This window comes from Microtus oregoni, unplaced genomic scaffold, assembly GCF_018167655.1.
Source record: "Microtus oregoni isolate MIOR12 unplaced genomic scaffold, Mior012 000069F_ref0000032, whole genome shotgun sequence".
NCBI classification, from domain to species: domain Eukaryota; kingdom Metazoa; phylum Chordata; class Mammalia; order Rodentia; family Cricetidae; genus Microtus; species Microtus oregoni.
Genome location: NW_024543976.1, coordinates 4,527,699 through 4,548,783, shown reverse-complemented (window position 1 = coordinate 4,548,783; position 21,085 = coordinate 4,527,699). Strand labels below are relative to the sequence as shown.

At 52.4% G+C, this 21,085-nt stretch overlaps 1 protein-coding gene across 4 annotated transcripts in view; it reads right to left on the bottom strand.

The window, feature by feature from the left end:
* LOC121440663 (synaptopodin-like) overlaps nt 1-21,085 on the bottom strand; it is a 31,429-nt gene that overhangs the window by 8,401 nt on the left and 1,943 nt on the right. Inside the window, exon 1 of one of the 4 annotated variants that reach the window (XR_005973375.1) lies at nt 17,525-17,816. The exons of 1 other annotated variant lie outside the window; for it this stretch is intronic. The gene's annotated coding sequence lies outside the window, so the exon portion shown is untranslated. Of the gene's footprint in view, nt 1-3,988; nt 4,158-17,524; nt 17,817-21,085 lie in introns of those variants that run through there. 2 more of the 4 variants (XR_005973376.1, XM_041641458.1) reach the window with 2 other exon arrangements.

The window sequence follows — 21,085 nt, the reverse complement described above, 5'->3', positions numbered from 1 at the left end:
GTGTACCGGGTGACAGTCACTGTGTGCCTGGACTGCAGAAGAGAACTTCTCTGAGAAAGTTCAGAGATTCCTGACAGATGCGTGGCCACACAGCTACAGGTGGCAAAGATGGTGTTCAAGGTCCTTCTGGGGGAAGAGGCAGTGGGAAATGGCAAAGACAGAGGTCACAGGTCGGACCCCTATTAAGCGAGGTCACCGTTTCTCTTTCTGTCCACAGTGCCCAGCTGGCATGCACTCGGTACTCAACACTGTTGAACAATGAATAAACCAAGCTGCCTGGACAGCTGAGTCACAGGCAGCTAGAGGGATCAGCCTAGGACCAGGGTCATAGCTTACCCGGTGGCTGAGAAAACTCCTTCCCGACTGTGGGAAGCTAATTAGTTCTTGAGGAATCTGACCCTGCCCTCCCTCCAAACTCATCCTAATTAGCCCTGGCCCTGACAGGCTGATGGGTCTCCAGGGACAGTCTTTCTAGGCATCTTGCCATCCTGGCTTGGAGTTCATGGACTCTTGAGAGGTGGAAGGGCCTAGATAGAGGAGACAGGTAATTCACCACTATCCCATTTTATAGATGGGGAAACTGAGACCCAGAGAGTATCCCAGGGCAAAGACCCCCTCCCTGCTATGCTGGAGTTAGCAGAGAAGTCCAAGGAGGCCAGGTCCAATTCATGCTTCATGGCTTTCTGGTTCCATCCTCCTGTCCATTCACCACACCTGTAGCTCTGCCATCACGCCACAATGACAGCACAGAGCCTGCCCCCGCTGTGGTATTCCTCTTCCTCCCCAGCTACCCACTCTGTAAAACATGAAGGGTTTAGCCAGACCATTCCCCTGGGACAACCGAAGATGAGGTTTCCACACACGGGGACATCTTAAGGGATGTGTGGACCATCCAGTGTCTGCTTCCTCTGCTCTGTTTGGAAACAGGTCCCCTGGCCCAAAGCCAAGTCCTTTGGCTGGGCTATCCCTATGATCTTGGCAAGCTCTTACCTCCTCCCAGAGTCAGGGGCTCCTTAGCTGAGAAACATTTGGGGACCACCCTGAGATCACAAGAACAAGGGGTCTGTCATCATCAAGTCCAGGGCAAAGACGGCTCATATTACCCCAGGAAGGACTGGCCACTGTGACCCCACTTGGCTCGTGGGGACAGACAGTATCTAATCTTTTTCCAGCAAAGCACATTTGTTGCATAGACCAGGGTCCTGAAGGACACATGTCAGGAGACTCTGGAGTTACGGAGAAGCACCACAGAGTCTCAGCAACTCAGAGGTGGCTGTCACAGCACAGTTCTCCACACAACCCTTGTATCCCTAAAGCTATACCCTTGTGTGTGCAAAACGTGTTTATATACTCAGTTGAAATGGGCTCATGACTCCCGTGGTGTGCCTCCCACTGGTACAGGCCTCTCAACCATAAATGCCTACAATGGCTTCCACGTTTGGGCGTGTTTCTGTGCACCACCACTACCACCAGCACCACCACCACACCACACTACCACACCAAACCACACCACACCACCACAACTACCACCACCATCACCACACCATACCACCATCATCACCACCACCATTACCATCACCACACCAGTGTACAGCTTTACTTTGCGGCCTGATATACCCTGCAGAGATTCACAGATGCGAACACATCCCATAGGACTCAGGATAAAGAACCCACCAATGTTGCTTACGACACACTTACAGCAGTTGCAGCGAACACTGATTAGGCACACACTACACACTACATGTACGGCTGGATTCCCACAGCAACCCTATAAGACACAAACTGCTATTGTGTGCTTTGTGTTGATGAGAAAACCCAAAGACCAGACCAGTGAGGCGAGCTGTCCAACATTACAGAGCTACCTTTATGGGCCCTTGTCACTATGGAGCACCACGTCCTAGCTGCAGAATCCCACGGTGGAAGGCAGATAGACAGTGATCCGGTGTTTGAACATCAAGGCCGCTCCGTGTCCCTGAACATTGCCACTCCCTTCTTCCTTTGCTGCTTCAGGACCAGGCCTGTGTCCCCCACAACCCTCCCCAGCCCCGTCTTCCAACATCAGTGTGAAAGGTCTTTGGAGAGAAGCTAGCTTGGGGGGCTGAGGAAAAGAAAGGATCACAAAGAGTGGGTGACTCAGGAGGCTGCTGACTTCCAGCCAGGCTCATCAGAGCTCGGCCTGCCCTGAATGGCCCTCCCCTCCTGTGAGTTTGGAGCTGCCCCTAAGCTCTGAGAGGAATGACAGAAGGGGCCAGAGGGGAATGACCTCCTAGCGGAGCTCTGCCCCCAAGGCCAGCCACAGTGACACAAAAAAGGAATTTGATGGGAGGTTTGGGGCCAACCCAGCCAATAAGCCTGGAAAGTTTTTGTCACCCTGCACAAACATGGGATGGGGTAGGGCAGGATTTGACCAACCAAAGGAACCCTGGAGTCCCTTGTTATAAGCTACATACCAACTAAAGTCACCCAGAGCAATGTCATCTCTGGCAATGGCAAACTTGTGTAAGATTTTGCTTCTTGCTTTTAGAGAGATCAGAGGTAAACCCCAGGCACAGAGACAAGCAGCCCCTACTGTAGCTGTGGCACAGGCCATGATACCCTTTCTTCTAGCCTAGGTCTCTGAAGGCCTATATAGATCTCTGGACAGCAGCCCTGAATACAGCCAGGCCTTCAGTAGAAGAAGGCTGGAGGGTAAAGGAAGAGGGTAAAGGAAGAGTCAGGTGAGATGGGGTAGAGCCAGAGAAAGGCTCAAAGACAGAGCATTGCCTTAGGGAGGTGGGGATGCCATGACATAGGCCTCGCATGACCTATGTCAGTGCTCCACGCTCATTGCTGTGTTCATCGATAAGGCAGAGACCCCAAACGATAACACTGTTGCCACTCCCGCTGTGTAGGTGACAGCCAGGCTCAGAGGTGCCCACCCAGCAGTGTCAAACAACTTTAAGTGGAAGGGCTGAGATTCAGAATCAGGAAGTCTGACTGGCTCTCTAGCTCAGAGCTTCAGTGGGAAGGGCATTAAGGAAGCTTCAGGGTTCCTGGAGGAGTCTGCAGACCCCCGTCTCCCCAGCCGTTCAGTGCCCCTCAGCTGCTTCCGATCACTGCTCCCTTTCAGGAGAAGCCGATGAACTTATTCTCACTAAGATAGAAACGAATGATAGGCTATGAAACGCGCTGGAGTAGGAAAGTCATAAGGCTAAGAGTCAGTAAACTCCTAGCTCGGCTTCTGCTCTAGCAGGAACAAGCCTCTCCCCAGCCCCTGGTCTTTATCCCCTCCTGTAGGCAGCTCCCCAAATCTGCCTATCACTTTGCCTGTCTGAACCAAAGGAAGGGATTTGGGGCAGGGGAAGAAAGGCCAGAGCAGAAGGTCAGGGCACTGAGAATTCAAGGAAATGTTTCTCCACACGACTGCCGTCAATGGGAGTGTCCAGGCAAGGCCAGTGGGTAGGATGGGAGCCAGAGGTGGGAAGAGAGGTTGGCGTGAGGCAGCCCATTGTAGCAGCCTGGGAGCCTTGGCAACAGGACGGGTAAACAGGCTGGATAAACTGCCCCCCTGGTGGGGTCAGGAAGGACCCAATGTCCCAGCCACAATACAACCTCTGGCTTGACTGGGGCAGGAAGATGAGGAGGTCTGAGTAATAACCTAGCCCCTTTGCCAGCCCAGCCTCACATCCTCCCCACACAGAGGGAAGTGACACAGACCCCGAAGGATGCATCCATGGCAGAAGCATGGGGAATGCCTTCTGACAGTGGATACAGACCAGACCGACACATCTCCCTCTGGAACGACCCACACTTGGGAGAGGAGGGCTGCCAGCTAAGGGGACAGGAGTGGGGATCCCTAGGGCCAGCTCTAGCCTTGCTACTAACAGGCTGGCAGAAGTCCCCATCTGCCTCCTGGCACTGGGAGGAAAAACAGGCCAGGCAGGGGATGCCACATGCCCTGAGTCACGTCCCAACCCCAAAGGCCCCTCTGAGTGCTCAGCTTACTCACTCTGACTGGGTCCTCCCTGCAAGCCAGCTTCCCCAGGATGCTCTGCCGCTGGCCTCTGCTCCCAAAGCCTCTAGGACAGGCAGCCAAGCTTCTGGCTGATACAGAGAAGAAAAATCCCACCTTGACAGTACCCGGAGGAGCTAGATATGACTTCTCTCCTCCACAGAAGATGACTCAGCCCAGCTCTTTATCAGGAAAACGATTCTGCAACCGCCTTTTAAATGGCCTCTCCACCCCCAGGCTCTCCCCCGCCAATCAACCTACCCCACGCAGCCAGCTTCACCAGATTCGCTTGTCCTCCCTCCCAGCCCCATGCTTCTCTCCTGCTCAGAACCCCAAGCCATGGCAGAGCCAGAAGGGTCCTCTCATCCCGTCATTCAGGGGTCCTTGACAGCAAAGCTTGCTTGAGAGAACAAGTACTCTCTTTTTTCTGTGTCCTTGGCAATGGCTGAGGGCACAGTGGCTCCCAGTTCCCACCCCTGCCCTCGAGTTCCTGCCTGGAAACAGGGTCACAAACCTCTCCACTTGAAGCCTTCTACTTTCTGCCTTTGCTACGTGCCCCACATCCCCAGCCTCTCACCCAATTTGAATGCGATTGGCCCCTTCCAAAAGCCTCCCCTGCCTGTCCGTGTTTTAAACTAGTCATCACTAGTGGAGAAGTCTCACTTCAGGGAGAGCAAAAGCTGTCTGCCCGGAACTATGACAGGGCCTTGCTTCACTCTCGACACAGCAGCCCCGAGGCTAGCAGTGGCCTCACCTCTACCTCAGAGAAGACAGGCCTTGCAGAGGTGCTTGGAACAAGTTACATGGCTAGCAGGAGCAGCGGATCACTCAGGGTGTCCCTCCCAGTGCTTGTTTCACGGCATCCAGGGTCTGGGTCTTCTGTCCCCCACAGACTGAAGGAGCCTGAGGGCAGGGCACACATGCTCCACTCCTGCATCCCGCCCTGCCCACATTCTCACTGAGGGTGACAACTGCCACTTTTTGCCTACTGAGCTCCAGATGCCGCAAACAATGGCTCAAGTCTTCCTTCCAGTCCTCGCAGCAGTTCACAAAGGATGGCTTCTGGTGGCCAGTTTCGAAATGAGGAGGAAGGGGTATTGAAGACTAGCTAACCCATCCCAGGTCTCAGGGTTGGCAAGGGACAGAGCAGGCTACATGCTGAGCAGCAAAGCTGATTCCCAAGCCTGCACCGCTTCCCCCAGCCAAGCTCCACCAGCAAAGAGTACTCACATACACCCCGGAATCAGCTGCTGCTTCATCCAGGAAGCACTACTCAGTCCTCCCTAACTTCCAAGCTCAGTAGCGTTCTCTGCTCAACCAGGCCCAGTGGTCTCACAGCTGGGGGGCACAGGACTCACAGGATGCAGCAGGCATCGGATGTGGGCTCTTCCAGAACTCCTGGTCATCCCCCACCCTCTCTGTCAAAAGGGCATCAGACAGGCACAGATAGAAGAGGGAAGACAGACTCAGCTCAGCTGGCAGCTATCCCCGCAGATAAAAAACACTGCTGGCTGACCCCGGCTTGCTGGGAGGTCCTGGCAGGACCTGGCTGCCATAGCATCCCTCTTGCCTGTTCTATCGGCTAAATCACTAATGTATAACGGGTGGGATTCAGAATCTTAGAAATGGTAGCCAGAGGGCTGGGGACACAATCAGTATGGAGCACTTGTCCGGCTTGCACAAAGGCCATGTAGTCATTCTCTAGCCCTATGTGAAAGAGTCACAAGCCTTAATCTCAGCATCAGAGGTGGAGGCAGGAGGATAAGATGTTCAGTGTTTGGCTATACAGCAAGTCTGAGGCCTGCTGGGCTGCATAAGACTCTGTCTAAAACAAAACAAACAACAACAAAACCCCAGCCAGCCTGGTGGCACAAGCCTGTGATCCCAGCACTGAGGAGGCAGAGGCGGCCAGATCTCTATGAGTTTCAGGTTGGTCAAGGCTACAAAGTAAGCCCTTGTGTTAAAAAATCGACCAGTTATTAGGAAGCCACAACATCAATAACAAACAGAAATCAGGGGCTGGAGAGGTGTCTCAGAGGTCCACAGCTTACTGATCATGGCTCACAATCATCAATAGCTCTAATTTCAGAAGCTCCAAAACTCTGTCCAAACCTCCCTGGGCACTGTACAGATATGGTGCACAAGCATACATGCAGGCAAAGCACCTACATGTATAAAATCCAAATTTATACATTTTAAAACAGAAACAAAACAGGGCAGGCATGGTGGCATGCACCTTTAATCCTACCCCTATGGATGCTAAGAAAGTCACATCTCCCAGGCTAGCCAGGGTGACACAGCTGAGACCCTATCTGACAGGGAAAAAAGAAATACAAAACCCAAAATGGTAAGCAGAGACAGGCAAGTTCAGGCCTAGGGTGACAAGAACCTACAAGAGAAGCAAGGCTGGCCTGCAGGCTATGAGGTCTCTTGGAAGAGTCAGGAGCACAAGACAGACCAGATGCTTAACCCTGGAGACACAAAGGTCCAGAGACACAAAGGCGGCGAGCCATCATGGGAAAGAGAACTTCCCTCATGCGCTCGTCAGGGCCTGCTGCACTCTGGGCACTACACAAAGCTGAGGCCTTTCCCCTTTAGCATCTCTAAACGCCTCAGCCCCGGCAGAACTATGGGTAGCGGGACTCGGCCAGTGTGGACCCAAGAATCAGCATCCCCACAAGCCAAGGTTTCTGTGTCTTCACTCCTGCTCTGTCACTCAGCCCTGGAGTCAAATTCCAGATTCATCTGGATTCTAGACTGGAGAGTGATTCTTAGTGGGTGAGGGGAGCCTGAAAAAAGAACAGCAAGCCTGTGGGTGGAATGGGAGATGAAACCCCAAGTCTCTGTGTCAAACCCAAGAAGAAGATTCCATGGAGTGCCAGGAGAACACAGAGCCTGGGAGAGCGAGCAATCGGGATAGACCAAGCCAAAGGCTCCCTGGGAGAGGACAGCATTTGCCTTCGGTTTTTGTAAGAAGCGATGAGGGGATGCTCCAAGCAACAGGGACAGTTTTCAGAGACTAGAAGACTAAAGGCAGTCTGGCCCCATCCACCCCCACGCCCCAAAGCAAAATGGAGAGAAGAAGACTTTGACGAAGCAAAATGACAGCAGGCTTGCCTGGAGTCCAGTGTGCATGCAGTGAGCCAGGTATCATTTCACGGGAGCCCAGGAACTTGGAGGTTCTGCCCTGGGCTACATGCACTGTGGGCTCGGCCTTGAACCTCTGGGTGGTTATATAACGCACACAGCACAGTCCCACAGTCAGCCAGGACCCTCTGCCTCCTCCACTCTGCCATCTGTCTCTCTGCCGCTTCCTTCATATAGAAGAGGCTGCTGTGCAGCCGAAAAAAAAAAAATGAAGGCCAGCCCTGTGGTAAATTCCCCCACATTCCTTCCCCTCAGAAAAATAAATAACCCTGGAGAAAAAAACACAGGAGGAATGATAATGACGGCACAGGCACACTGGCTCTCGGGCTGCTCGCCGGGGTAGACAGCATGGGAACCCAGTGCTGCCTCGTGCCTTTCCTGGGATGCGGCCTGCTGCTGCCTCTCGCAACGGGTACGAGGGCAAACTTGAACTCAGAATTGCTCATAGCTACTGGACATAGTGGAGTCCCTGTGGTGTGGCAGCCACCAGTAGTCACCTCAGCAAACCTGTCAGGGGCTAAGTGCCCTTGTTCCTCAAGTAGCCGCCCACCCACCACATCCTGTACTGGGTCTTCTTCCTCCTTTATGTAGAATCATTCTTTCACTATTTTGCTTTATCCTCGTGAGCTGTAAGTATTCTCACCTCCATTCTAAAGACAAAGAAACTGAGGCTCTGAAGGGTTTGAGGATTCCCTACAGCATTAGGCTAGAGTCAACCTTGGATCTCCAGCACCTGCCTACACTCCCATCCTGTCAGCTGGCGCCTCCCCCAGCTAGCCCGCCCCCCTCCACGTATGACTGTGCAACAGGTCGCCCATCACCCACCCTGAGTAAATCGCTGAGTTTGAGTCTCCACTCGACTTCCTCCTCGATAAACCAAGGATAAGCAGCTGAGAATGGGTGGCGCACGCCTCCAATCCCAGCACTCGGTCCTTAATTTCTTAATTGCTATGTAAATTTCAAATGTGTCCCAGAAAACAAACTCCAAGCCAGTGGCCTCCGGTGTATCTTAGGGAGAGGATAACTGGACAATTTAAAGAAAAGAGGTAGTACACACTCCTGAATTCAACCAATATTTATTGCACAAACTGAGGGTCGGACACTGTTCATGGCCATAAAGAGAAATAGCACAAAAAATATGTGAATTTTAATAAGGGGGCAAGATAATAAATATCCATGTGAGTCTGAGCCCGGGGAGAACGACTTACAAAGTTAACTATGGCAACCAAGGTCATCTTCCTAGAGAAAGCGCTTCTGAGTGAGGCCGTGAGGTGGGGGTGAGACATGGGTGTGTGGGAAGAACGAGTGGCTTGGCAGAGGGACAGCCTGTGCTACCCCCCACACGATCAGGGAATCGTGTCTACTTTCTTCTCTCTGGGATCTCTTTCTCTTTCCTTAGTGCTGGACAGACTCCAGCGGGTGGCAACACCTCTGCCTTGGCACACGGGCTCCCACGCAGAGGCTCTGCCCGCTTCAGATCTGCATGACACATGATAGAGGCATGCACGCACTAAACAGAGTGGGCAGGACAGACACACGAGCACCTGCGGGCATACACACGGAAGTACACCGTGCTCATGCAATGGTATGCTTTGAAATCCATGACTCTGCACCTCAGTCACAGCCTCTCTCTTCAGGGACGCATTAAAATCTACCACGCGGTGCTGGAGTGTCCCAGGAGACCACACTGTTCCAGAGAATGTCCCTCTTTCCGCCCCTACAACAACTAAGCCCTGTGAAGTACCTGCGTGGCACTGAGCGTGTCGGCAGCCACCGTCAGTATCCTCATTTGTCACCCCAGATGCCCCAGCATCTTTCCTGTGCAGTGAGCAGGGCAGCTGAGGAGCAGGGAAAGAAGACCAGCCCCAGCCTGAGGCCTCAGCAAGCTCCATTCTCTCTTGGGCCCAGGTCAGAATCTGCAGGTGGCCCACATGCCAATTCCTGGGCTCCAGTCTAGACCTATGGGTCCACCTGAGGGACTCTGGTATACAGCCAGGTGAGAGACTCGCTGGACCATAAGAGTACATCAACCCATAAGTTACGTTTGTAGCTAGCAAACACAGATAGTGCCTAGACTGTGGTCTGGCCTATAACACGACTCCTTAATGTTAACCAGAAACACATTTGATAACATTAACCATGTAAAAAGAATTATTATGTGGGATGGGTATGAGCACTGTTTATTGACACGTACCTGTACATAGTGCTGGGCATGAAAATGCCATGATGAAACCTACGTATTTTGTATGCAAAATAGAAAACTTAATAAATAGGATAGCGAACATAAACCATCCTTTAGTTACTCACAGCACTTTGGTGGTTTCCATAGCTCTTTTCATTGATCAGAAATACAGGCAGAGCAGGGACTGTCACGTCATTCGACAGACTAGGAACTGAAGCAGAGGCTGGGGTGTAGTGGCACCTGCTTGTACCCACAGAATTTAGAAAGCAGAGGTCAGGACTGCCATAAACGCAAAGCCAGCCAGAGCTACATAGCAAGACCCTGTCTCAAAAAAAGAGTTTTAAAAAGTTAGAGGTGGGGAGAGGACCCAGAGAAGGCCATTCTACCTCCTAGGACTTCACAGCACGCAGCCTGTGGCTTCCAGTCAGAGGCTCTGGCACCTCAGGCCTGATCCACTAATCCCTTATAACTTGGTTTTACCCATAGGGTCACTGGCCTTTACTCCAGGTTCATGAAAGTTCTGACACATGTGACTACCCCAGCAACTCAATGTTTCCCATCAATGAGACAACCTCAACCAGTTAATATTCTAGCATGGTAGTGTCTCTCTCGCTGGGCCGTGCACAGCCCAAAGCCCTTGCACTACGTGGCAGCATTTGATCTAGAACAAACATTTTGTCCTAACTAGCCCGATCATGAGCTCTGATGACCATTAGCCTCCCATCTGCTGAGCCTCTTGTAACAGTCTCCAAATTCCTACCTTGTTGGGTGGTTGCAAGAATTGGTCACACACATGCAAAGTACTCATCAACAGGCTTGTGGCTCTTGCCCCGGTCATGGTGGTGTGCGTGGTCTCTGACTAACACACTAACTTTTAGAAGCAGAGAGTCTTCCTTCCCTTGTCAGAGTACATACACACTGCATACGTATAACTGCATACGTGTCTTTTGTATTTCAGATCGGCCTTAAACTTGCTGTGTAGCAGAGGATAACTTTGAACTCCTGATCCTCCTACATCTACTTCCCAAGTGCTAGGGTTATAGATGTGCACCACCACGCCCAGGCTTATGTGGTGGGGGAGGACTGAACCCAGGGCTTCAGGCATGCATGTTTGGCCAGCACTCTACCCACTGAGCCACACGCCAGGTTCGTTACCATTGTATTCCACACTGCACATACCAGCATGAGGTTCACAGGCTAAGCAGGGTGACAGGCCAGTTGACCAAGCCTTTGCCTCTGTAGCAGCATGCAACCTCGCTCAACTAGAGTTTGAATCCTGGGAATAGGATCTTCTAGACAGTCGTGGTCAATTCTCTACTCAGATGCTTCCTGGGGCCTCTGTGACCTTCACCAATCATGTCCCTCCTTGGTGTGGGCTCCCTAAAACTGTTTTCCAAGTTTGAGGCCCTGAAAAACTGCTTTTGTCTCTACCTGGAGCCAAGCACCTTCTCACCTCAGGGCTATATAGTAGATGTACTTGTTATAACAGTGACGAAGGCCATGTTGGAAAGGCCATGTCCTGGGAGCCCAGAGTGTAATCCTGTAGACGAAGAGGCATGAATAATGTACCAGTATGTTCTCTCCTCTCCACCCTGACCTGCTAAGAATAGTACCAGCTACCCTTTCAGGGATCCCAAAGAGAAGATGGCAGGACACCAAATGGGAACAGGCAGGAAAAATGTCACAGGGCTGTGGCCTGCTAACTGCCCTCGCTGCTAGCATTTCCAGACTCTTAAGACAGGGAACCCCAGGGAATTAAGGGTGCTTAAAGGCCAGTGAGCAAGTTCTTAAGGAGTAAAAAAGAGACCTGGGAATATTATATGTAGAATCTTGGAGACAGGGGAAGCATCTACTCTTTCCCAGTTTGAAGATGGCAGGTCTGGAGCAGTCCTCATGCTCCGAAGCACAGGGGAGTGATGCAGGGCACCTGTTAGACCGCATGCTGCAACCGGGGTACGGGGGAGAGCTGCAAGGGGCAAGGCACAAGAACCCGCATTTCCAGCGATGCTGACACTGCAGCCTCGTGCCCCGCTCTGAGAGCAGAGGAAAAATAAACCTAATCTCTAGGGCACCAATTGGTAAACTGAGTCCCAAGAAAAGGGCTTCAGAGAGCACCAACAACTGAAACACCACCCCAGGGCTTTGGCTTCAGGAGACTCTGAGCTGCCTGCCCAAGGACCTGCTCTGATCTAGGGCTGCTGGACCATCACACCCCGCTCAGGGCAGTCCATTCAGATACAAGCACAGCGATCCAGGCAGAGAGGGGTTGGGGTGGGGTGGCTCCAGATGCTCTGTGAGCAACGGGCTATGAGGTAGCTGAGTGTGGGACCCACTGACAGCACCTAATCACAAGAAAGAGGACGCAGGCAGTCTTTGGCATAGCTTCAGGAGACTTTTTCCCAGCATCCCCCTCAAATCCTTTTGGGGCTCCATTGCTGGATGACTATCTCCACTGCTCCATGATGTACCTTTGTTTGGGATGCCTCATCCTCCTAGCCCTCCAGCCTCACTGGCCTGCCTTTAATGGTTCCTCGGATGTGCCGCACCTTTTCTCACCTCAGAGCCTTGGCCCCGCTATTTTCAGAGCCTTCCGCTCTTCCTGCCCTTGTCTATCTATCAGATGTGACTTTCTGACCATATTTTTCCTTCTTTGGGGGTGCTTGCAGGTGATGAGATGCTCTACCCCTGGGAGTGACATTCTCACCATAGCGTCCTCAGACTATTCTTCGAACTCATCAGATTCCATTACTGTTTGTTTTAATATCGGTCTGCTCCACCCTAACAGGGCAGGGACATTGGCTGTGACCTCCCATGCCTACACTACCACTGGGGTCGGATAAACATCTGTTGACCAGGAGAAAAGAAGAGAGGAGTGAACTCTTCACACCCTTACAGCAAAGCCTTCACCTCCCTGACACTGTGCAATCTCATTCAACTAGAGAAGCTGCTAAAACAAACAAACAAACAAACAAACAAACAAAAACAGTATTGTCAAGATGACTGGGGGTGAGACCTCGGCCCTATAGCCCTGCGCATTCTGAGGTGTAGTGGCTTTTACAGGCCATGACACCCCTCCAGGTTTTCCTGAGAGAAGGAACCCGGGTCTTCAAAGCTGCAAAGAAAGAACTTTCACTCATCCGATTCTTCTATCATTGCATAATGCCCAGAGAGGGACAGGGTCTCATGTGAGGCCACACAACCAGTACATGGTGACACCAGACTTCCTTGGCACAGCTAGAAGTCAACAGCTGAGCCTCGGGCCCACCCAGGCTCAATGAGAGCACCATCTGACTGGATGCTAAGAGGAGTGCTGGAGGGAGAGAGAGAGGAAAAGAGCCGGGGCTGGGCACATGTGGATTCAGGCCCAGAGCCAGGGGAGGTGGATGGGGCTCTCAGCGGGAGGCCTGAGAAGAGCCCAGCAGCTGGATCCCTGGAAGCCAACCATCCAGAGGCTGGGTGGTGGCACGTCTGGCCCTTGTGCACATGACAGTCTATTTTTTCATCAGTACCCTCCCCACCCCACCCTCTCAAAGGGCCCTGTGTCCTAGCTCTCCATGGTGCCCAAAAGCCCTAAGTAGCCCAGAAGACAATACAGGAGGTCAAGGATGAAGCGTTTCCAACTGTCTGGGTGGTGACCTCAGTTTCCCTATCTGTACAGAGCTGGGGCAGGCCGGACTGCACGGGTTGTTACAGCTCAGGCACTGACATCCTTGCAAGCTCTTCAGCATCAACCACACTCACTCTGGCAGGGCTACCCCTCCCCATTGTACCCACAGAGCACGTTTAATCACCCTTTACCTACCCACGAGGAAGAAGGGCAGGAAAGGAAGGAGAAGGAACTGGCTCATAGGCCAATGTCAGAGGCTTGGGCCCCAAAGCCCAGGAGACTCCTCTTGCCAGGGCCTGAGGGTCCGAGATAATGAAAATCAGGAGACACACTGTGTGATCTGGAGAAGGTGGGTTGGCCTCTCTGGACTATGTCATGCAGTAGTAAAGCTGGAGGTCTTTGGGGTCTGTCTTTGGTGCTCACTGAACTGGCCACTCTATGCCTCAGGTTCCATTCATAAAACAGTGAGGCTGGTCTCATAGAGCTCTTGAAACACAGTAACAAAAAAAAATTTCACAAACTGCTTTTTTATTTATGAAGCATGCTCATTCCAAGAGATCTTATTCTAGACTAGACACAAGGGTCTCATGTCAGCCCACCATGTCCCAACCACGGTTTCATCTAACTGTTTCTTTCTTACTACAAGTCAATGCTTTGGGGTTCTACAAATTAAGTTCCCTCCCATCCTTCCAGCTTATTCCTTACAGCTGAAGCCTAAAGGAAGCAAAGGGCTGCTCAAGACCACTAGCCTGTGAGCTACCCCTGACGCTCAGTCCTATGCATTGTGCTGGTTCATCCTGCTACCTCCAAAACACCCTGGCCAAACACCAAGAAGAAATTTACATGGAGATTCAGGAGCCTTGGGCGACAGGCCACCTGCTCAAGGGCTTGCTATTTTAATGGCGATCAAAACATGGAGGTACTATTAATAAGTAGTAGCTCATTTTTTCAGCATTCACCATCTACTGATTCCATTTTCATAACACGACAAGGCCTAGTATTGTCTCTGTTTTATAGATGAGGAAACAGGAGTCCAGAGGGGTTACATAATGTGCTTACAAACTCTCAGGCAGGCAGGAATGAAACCCCAAAGTTTGACCACAAGATTCAGGTGCCAGCCATTCGGGAAGCAGGTGACACAGAGATAGACGGTGGCACCCAGGGAGGTGGAGGGCAGGGCAGGACAGGGCAGGGTCAGCACAGACCTACAGTGGGCTGCCTAACTGAATGGAAAAGATGAACCCAGGGGGATGGAATGTCGGCAGCAGCCAGTCGGTGAAGAGTTCATTCCAGAAAAAGGGCTTTGGGTAAGCCTCTGGAATTACAAGGCCTGGGAGCTGTGTCATGTCGACTCCTCCTCCAGTCACAAGGAGTAACAACTGAGCCCCAGTGTCTGGGGAGAGTTCACAAAGGGCGCTCTACACACACTGGCCTAACTCAAAGAGCCTCCCCAGAAGCAGATCAGCCCTCCTCCCTCTGGCCAGATCTCAAGACCAACTCCTATGGCCTGCATTTTAAAGCCCAGGAGGCCAGGAGTGGGGTGGGGGCAGGTACAACCTGCAGCCAGCACCCACCACCCGCACCCAGCTCTGAGGGGGAATACTCACCATCCTCTGCAGTACCCTCCCAGACCCAGACCAGTGCCTTCAAAGACTCTGGGGCCCGTTCTGGACATGCTTCCTCCAAGAAGCCCTGACCACCCTTCAAATACCATTCAGACCCCCATGCCACAGTAACCTCCAAAAGGAGCTCTTGCTTGCTCTCCATCTCAACGAAGGCTTCTTTCCACGCTACAATCCCCCTTCCGTCACCTTGTGAAATTACCTTGTTGATTTGCCCATTCCCTTTTTATTGTCTTATTCTCTCAATTAAAATAAAAGCATCTGTGTTGAGATGGTACATCAGATAAAGGTGCTTGTCACCAAGCCTGATGATCTGAGTACAGTCCCTGGGACCCACATGGTACCAACACATACCATGTGTATTTGCACACACACATACATGATGTGTCCCCCCACACACATATAAGTAAATAAATTTAATTTTAAAATTTAGGCAACGCTTCTAGCTTCTAGCCGGGTAAGACAGCACAGTGCCAGTCTGAGCTATATAGCAAGTAGTTCCAAACTAGCATGAGCTATATAGTGAGACTCTGTCTCAAAAAACAAACAAAAAAGGCCCAACCATATGTGTGCGTGCACATATGTACACTGTATATATACATATGTATGTGCAAATACATGTGTATGTGCAGATACAAATGTATAGCAAGCTCCCTGAGTGCAGAATCGGTTTTCTACTCCAGCCTAGTTCCTATGTGCCCTTCCCCGCCTCATTGCTAGCCAGGGCTACTGAGGTCTCAGGAAGGCAAGGGATTTAACTAAGGTTACTTGGCAAGGCAGCAGGTAGCAGAGGTCAGCCTGACACTATAGCTGGGGCACTCAGCCTGGCTTCTGTCCTCTCCCAGCTTGCTGGCCTCTGCTGGCCTGTTTTAACCCTGCTTCCTCATCACAATGGGGCAGAGCTGGAAAGTCTTTGACAACAGTGCCCACTCTACTTCTTCGAGCCCATGGCATCCTGATCTGGGCAGCCCTGACTGCTTCCCCTCAGTCCCTCCCTTCCTGGCATCAACTACTCCGATGAGCTCATGTCTGAAAGCCTAGGAGCTGCCCTGAAGGAAAAGGTGCCTCCCAGGCCAGGCCCCTGAGCTGGAGGTGTGTTTAGCCGTGTGGGAAGGCAGCCTTAGTAGTAGGGCACGTGCGGAGTATGAACTTCCCACCCAGCAGGCCTCTGGGAATCAGCCCTGAAGACTGTAGAGAAGGGGGCAGAGAAAGACATCCTGTGTTTCTTCCCTTCCACCAGATGCCCGAAGGCACTGTGCCCCTCCCATTTATTATTAAAGTGTCACCCCCCCACCCCCAGCTCTGCAGCCTTCCTGCAGAAGTATCTGAACAAACTCTTCCCTTCCCCAGCCTCAGTCTCCCCTACTCAGAAGATGGAGATGAGCTAAGGCATCCATTAAAGGGAGCCCATAGGCTAACTTCATTGTGATGAGGTGGGGGGCAAAGCTTGCTAGCCAGAAACCAGGCACAACCAAAGAAAACCATCTACCTTACCTGCCAGAGAGTGTAGAGGGTCAACAGCAGGCCAGGGAGGGAAAGAGTTAAAAGCCTTATTTTTTTTTTCCCTGTACAAATACTGATTCAGTCCTAACTTAGTTTAAAGGGTGCAAGAGGTAGGGTGTGGCTTGCAAAGAGAGGACAGGCTAAAAATTGGAGCCCGCAAGCCTTGGTGGCTTAGTAGCAAATATTTGCTGTTAGTTCTTCCAGCATCAAACTTAATGATGCTACAACTATCCAAAAGCAGGTCAACTCCAGACAGGGATTTTGGCTTCCCGCGAGGGGGGGGGAGTCATCAGTCTCCCTACCCCCATGGCCGGGGGCCATGTCTGGGTCAGTGACAGGGCAGGGTGGCTACAGGCAAGGCACCCCACTGTAGCCTTTCCTCATGACGGGCATCAGATTTCATCCCCCTCTTGCCAAAGCAGCAAGGGTGGGACATCCTGACTGTGCCTAGGGCCACCGTGGTAACGCAGTTGCCCCCTCAGGGCCCACCCACCTACCTCTCTGAGATCTGGAGAAGGGAGGGATACACCAAGGTCCTACAACAAGGCTGTTCACTGCAGGGCCACCTGCCACTTAGGACCGGTGGGAGTGGGGACATGCCACCTGCGGCTTCTCACTCAGCTGTTACTCAGCTTCTAAAAAACCCAGATGGGATGGAACACAGGGGTCCTTATCTTCACCTAGACTTAGGACCAGAACTTGGGGTTGAGGGAGAACGTGGAGACTTTTCCCCTAGATTCCTCCTCAGAGGTCTTTCCAAGGCCCTAGGCGGGAGCTTCCCCCTCCCCTCTTTCCACAGCGCAGTGTCAGAAAAGAGCCGGCCCTTTCCGATAATTAAGCGAAAGGGGGAGTAGTAAATCAGTGCGGTGAGGATGGCTCAGGAGTCCCTAGGGGCACTTTATAAAGGTCTTGATTTCCCCTGGTGGGATTGGGCCCTGGAGGTCCCAGCTGTGTAGCGGTGTGGCTACCCTGCGCACCCGCACTACTGCAGCTCCCTCTGGCCCGCGGGAAATGGAGGTGTCCGCCGGCACAGTTGGTTCTGCTGCCCCCGCAGGCGCCCACGTCGGTTCACCCACAGGCCCCTGGGTCTTGCAACCGAATTTCCCAGAGCGGCCAGGGTCTCAGAGCTAGGGCTGGTGCCTATGGCTGAGCCTGGGGGCTGCATGCCCCCCACATCGACAGGCTTGCGGAAAGGGACACACAGCTGAAACTCACACAGCCGGAGAAGATAGCGCCCCGGGACAGGGCGTCCTCTGGTTTCTGAGCTGCTGGAGAGCCCTGAGATCTCTCCAGCCTGCACTGCACAGATGGGGAAACTGAGGCTCTGTAGAAGCAACTTGGCAAAGCTCCCCCTGAGTGCAGGGACTGGAGACCAGATGTGCCACCTCCTCCGGGGAGGAACGAGTAGCTGCGCAGGTGGCAAAGGGCGAGGCTCACTGGGCGCCTCGCCAACCCCAAGCCCCCCCACTCACCTCCAGCAGCAGTACACGGTCCCTGAGCTCCCGGGCGCCGCCGCCTTGGCTCACCTGGCTACGTCCAAGCGTGAGCCCCGCCCCGAGATCCCTGCACCCCGCCCAGCGGTGGCGCCCTCTCAGCGCCAGAAGCGAGGTCCTGGCCGCTGGAGGCTGAAGGGGACCGGAGCGGGAGCCGCGGGCGCTGGGCGGGCGCCGCTATCCTGCTGTGCGCTCCCCTGGGCCCTAGCGCCGCCCCTCCCGAGCCCCGCCCAGCCCCCGGGGTGCAACACCCCCATCCCCTGTGGCCGACCTCATCTCCAGGAGCTCCGGCTCTTTCCTCGCTACCTCACTATTCATCTCACTTTCCGCTTCCCCTGCCGCTCTGTTTCCTCATCTTACTGGCATCTCTAGGTCTGCCGTTCTGCCCTTACATTTTTTTCTCACTCGGTTTTTCCATGCGCCGCCATCTCTTTGCCACTTTCTCTTTCCCTCCCCCTACTACCCTCCTTTAAAATCTGTCTTTGAGATTCTGTCCCCTCAAGTGATAACCATGACACCCCCACCCGACTTGTCTCAACCCAGAAACTAGAGTAACTCTCTTCCTCAGTAGGGTTGTTCCTGAGGCGGGTTGTCGCCAGCCCCTTGTTCTCCCCCGACTTAATTAGCTATCAGCAATAAGGGCAGAGATGCCGTGTGGCTTTGATTCCCTAACTTTTGCAGAACACGGTTTAGGCTGAGCTCAGCAGAGGCCATGGCAATTGTCGCTCTGCTTCATTGGGAACAGCACACACACAGCTGTTGAAAGTCCAGAGACTCACATTCCAGTGCAGATCCCGTGGGGAGCCGCTGGTGGGCTTGGTTAACAAGCACCTCTGTATCCCCAGCAAGTCTGAAGGAAGCCCACACTGGTTGAACACTCTTGCAGCCAGAGTGGTTCCAGTGTCACTTGTCCCCAAGAACAGTGTTTAGGTTTCTGATAAAGGAACTTAGAAATATACTGATGTACACCCATCCCAACCAAGGTCCTCTAAAACACAGACCCAAAGATGTTCAGGTCTAAGATTGACCGTGTCCCCAGTGGGTATGATCTGAGTGCAGGAGGTTGGGTGACTGAGGAGATAAATCCATTCTGGCCCCTTCCATCCCTCTGTCTGGCTTTGTGGGCTCCAGGGCATTCCCAGATTTGTGGTCACTTTTGCCTGTTGTGTTGGGTGGGGGACAAGATACTACCCTAGCGAGGGCACCAGGCAAGAGATTGCTTTCTTCTAGTGCAGGCACTGGGGAGGTGACTACACCCCAGCCTGTGGAAATCCAGGAAACAGAGTGTGTGGGTGAGAGGAAGAGAGAGAGGCTAGGATTACTGTGTGGGTGGCTGCGAAAGAGAAAGAGATGGGAAAAAGAAAGGAGAAGAGAAAGTGATTCTGCCTGCATGTGGGTGTTTGATGGTGGATGTGCAAGAGTGGCCGTGCCTGGAGGACAGGCTGTGACTGAGAAAGGGATATGGTTTAACCCTTGTCTACAGGAAACTGTTCTTGTGTGACAACACAGATCTGTGTCTGCATGACCTGCAGCGGGATGGGAGTCATACAAACAAACCTGAGACACTTGTCCACATGTACCGTGTGATATGAGGGATGAGGGGTTGTTGGGGGGGGGCATGCCAGTGTCTGCCCATTGCACATATATGTGCAGGGTTTGATGGCATTCACGCATGTATAAACTCAAAAGGACATACATAGGGCGAATGTTTGTCAAGAATGTGGTATGTATACACTGTGGTGTACACGTGTGTTTATGGATGTATGTGGTATGTAAGTTTGATCGAACAGCACAGGAAGCTGTTGTGTTGGGTGGGGGACAAGATACTACTAAGTGAACCTGTATGCAGTACTCTTCAATGTCCTCTTCTTATTAAAGTCACCAGGGTGTGGGGTTCCCTTCCCAGCCTCCTGTGTCATCTGCTCTTTCCCAGAAGCCTAAGGGACAGGGGCTTTGACCACGGCTCCTTGACCTTGACCTGACTCTGTCAGCTCTCTGCCTAATAAAATAGATGTTTCTCTGCTTGATCAAGATGGGTGTGGCCAGGGCAGACTCACTTTGCCTTCTAGACCCTTACCCCCATTCTCCTCCCCATCTGAGGCTCCAGGTAGTATCTATTAGAGTGGCAAAGACCCAGAATCCTCTAGGTCGCCCTCCCCAGCAAACGACCACTTGCAAAGGAGAAGCTGGGTCGGCAGTGGCTCCCGGGTCTCCCTGTTACATCTGAAGAAGAGGAATGCGTCTTGGCTGGGTTGCCCACCCACTCTCAGAGCCTGAACAACCGTTTTCCAGCCCCAGGTGGGTGGAAGAACACAGCCTGCTTCCTTGTCTCCATGGAAACAAAGCAGCAGAAAGAGGATTTAGAAGCATGGGTCCAAGACCTCACAGGGTTCAAATCTCAACTTCTCCACCTACAGGCCGTCGGACTGCAATGTGGCAATTCTCTTAAATTCTGTGAGCCTAGTTTCCTCACCTGTAAAACAAAGATAAGAAAAGAACAGAACTGGGTGTGGAAGACACACTTTGTCGTCCCGTCCCGACAGGGGAGAGGCAGCAGTTCAAGGTCAGCACAAGTTCCTTGGCAAATTTCAGGACAGCAAGGTTACTTAGCAAGACTGCTTCAAAATAAAAGGAAAGAAGAGGGAGAGGAGGAGGAGGAAGAAGAAGAAGAGGAGGAGACAGCAGTGGCAGATCTGAATTCCGTAAGGCTATTCGGGGGTGCAGTGAAGTAATCTATATAAAACATTTAACACGGAGCCTAGCATCTGAAAAGAGAAGCCTGGGGTTGCACCCTTTGATTTTGCTACCAATTTACTGGGTGACTTTGTACACTTGTCGTTTTTGTTTTCTCTCCTACTGTAGCCATCGACACAGCAGACTTGATCCCCTGTCAGGTACAGTCGACTGAGACCGTATGGAGAGATGGCTACAGAGGAGAGCTCTTTCGTGGACCACCTAGTACTTGGCAGAAGCCTGGTCGCTTCCCTATATCAGACATCTCTCGGCCACTGGTGACACAGAACCTGAACGGGAGGCTGCAGCCCCTTCTTGTTTGCCAAAGGCCTTGCTCTGCCCAGGTCAGCTGGTACCACTGATCCCAAATAAAGGTCTGCAAGGTGCCCCAGGCAGAAGATGAATGGCTTGGACTTCAGTCTGCCAGGCAGCACTCCAGAAAGTCAGGTTTAATAGCGGAAGGATGGGTGTGATTGTCTGAAGATGCTTATGATCCACTCTGTAATGAGAGGAAGCTTGGAGAGGAAGCCCTAAGCTGCTAATAACCTGGCAGCTTCCCAGGCTTCTTCCCTCAGACTCTCCAGGCAGAGGGAAGGGACCTGCCACTCCCCATCCCCAGGGAGTAGGAAGACCACTGAGACTTGATCCAAGACCACCCAGATTTCCACTTCTTAGCAAGACCCAGCTTCCTTTGAGAAGTCTTACCTCTCCCTCCTTTCTCTCCTCCTGAGGCCACTCCTGCCCCCTTTGTCCCTGGAATGCTCAGAACAACTGGATGGACCATAAAGAGACAAATGAATTGGGCTG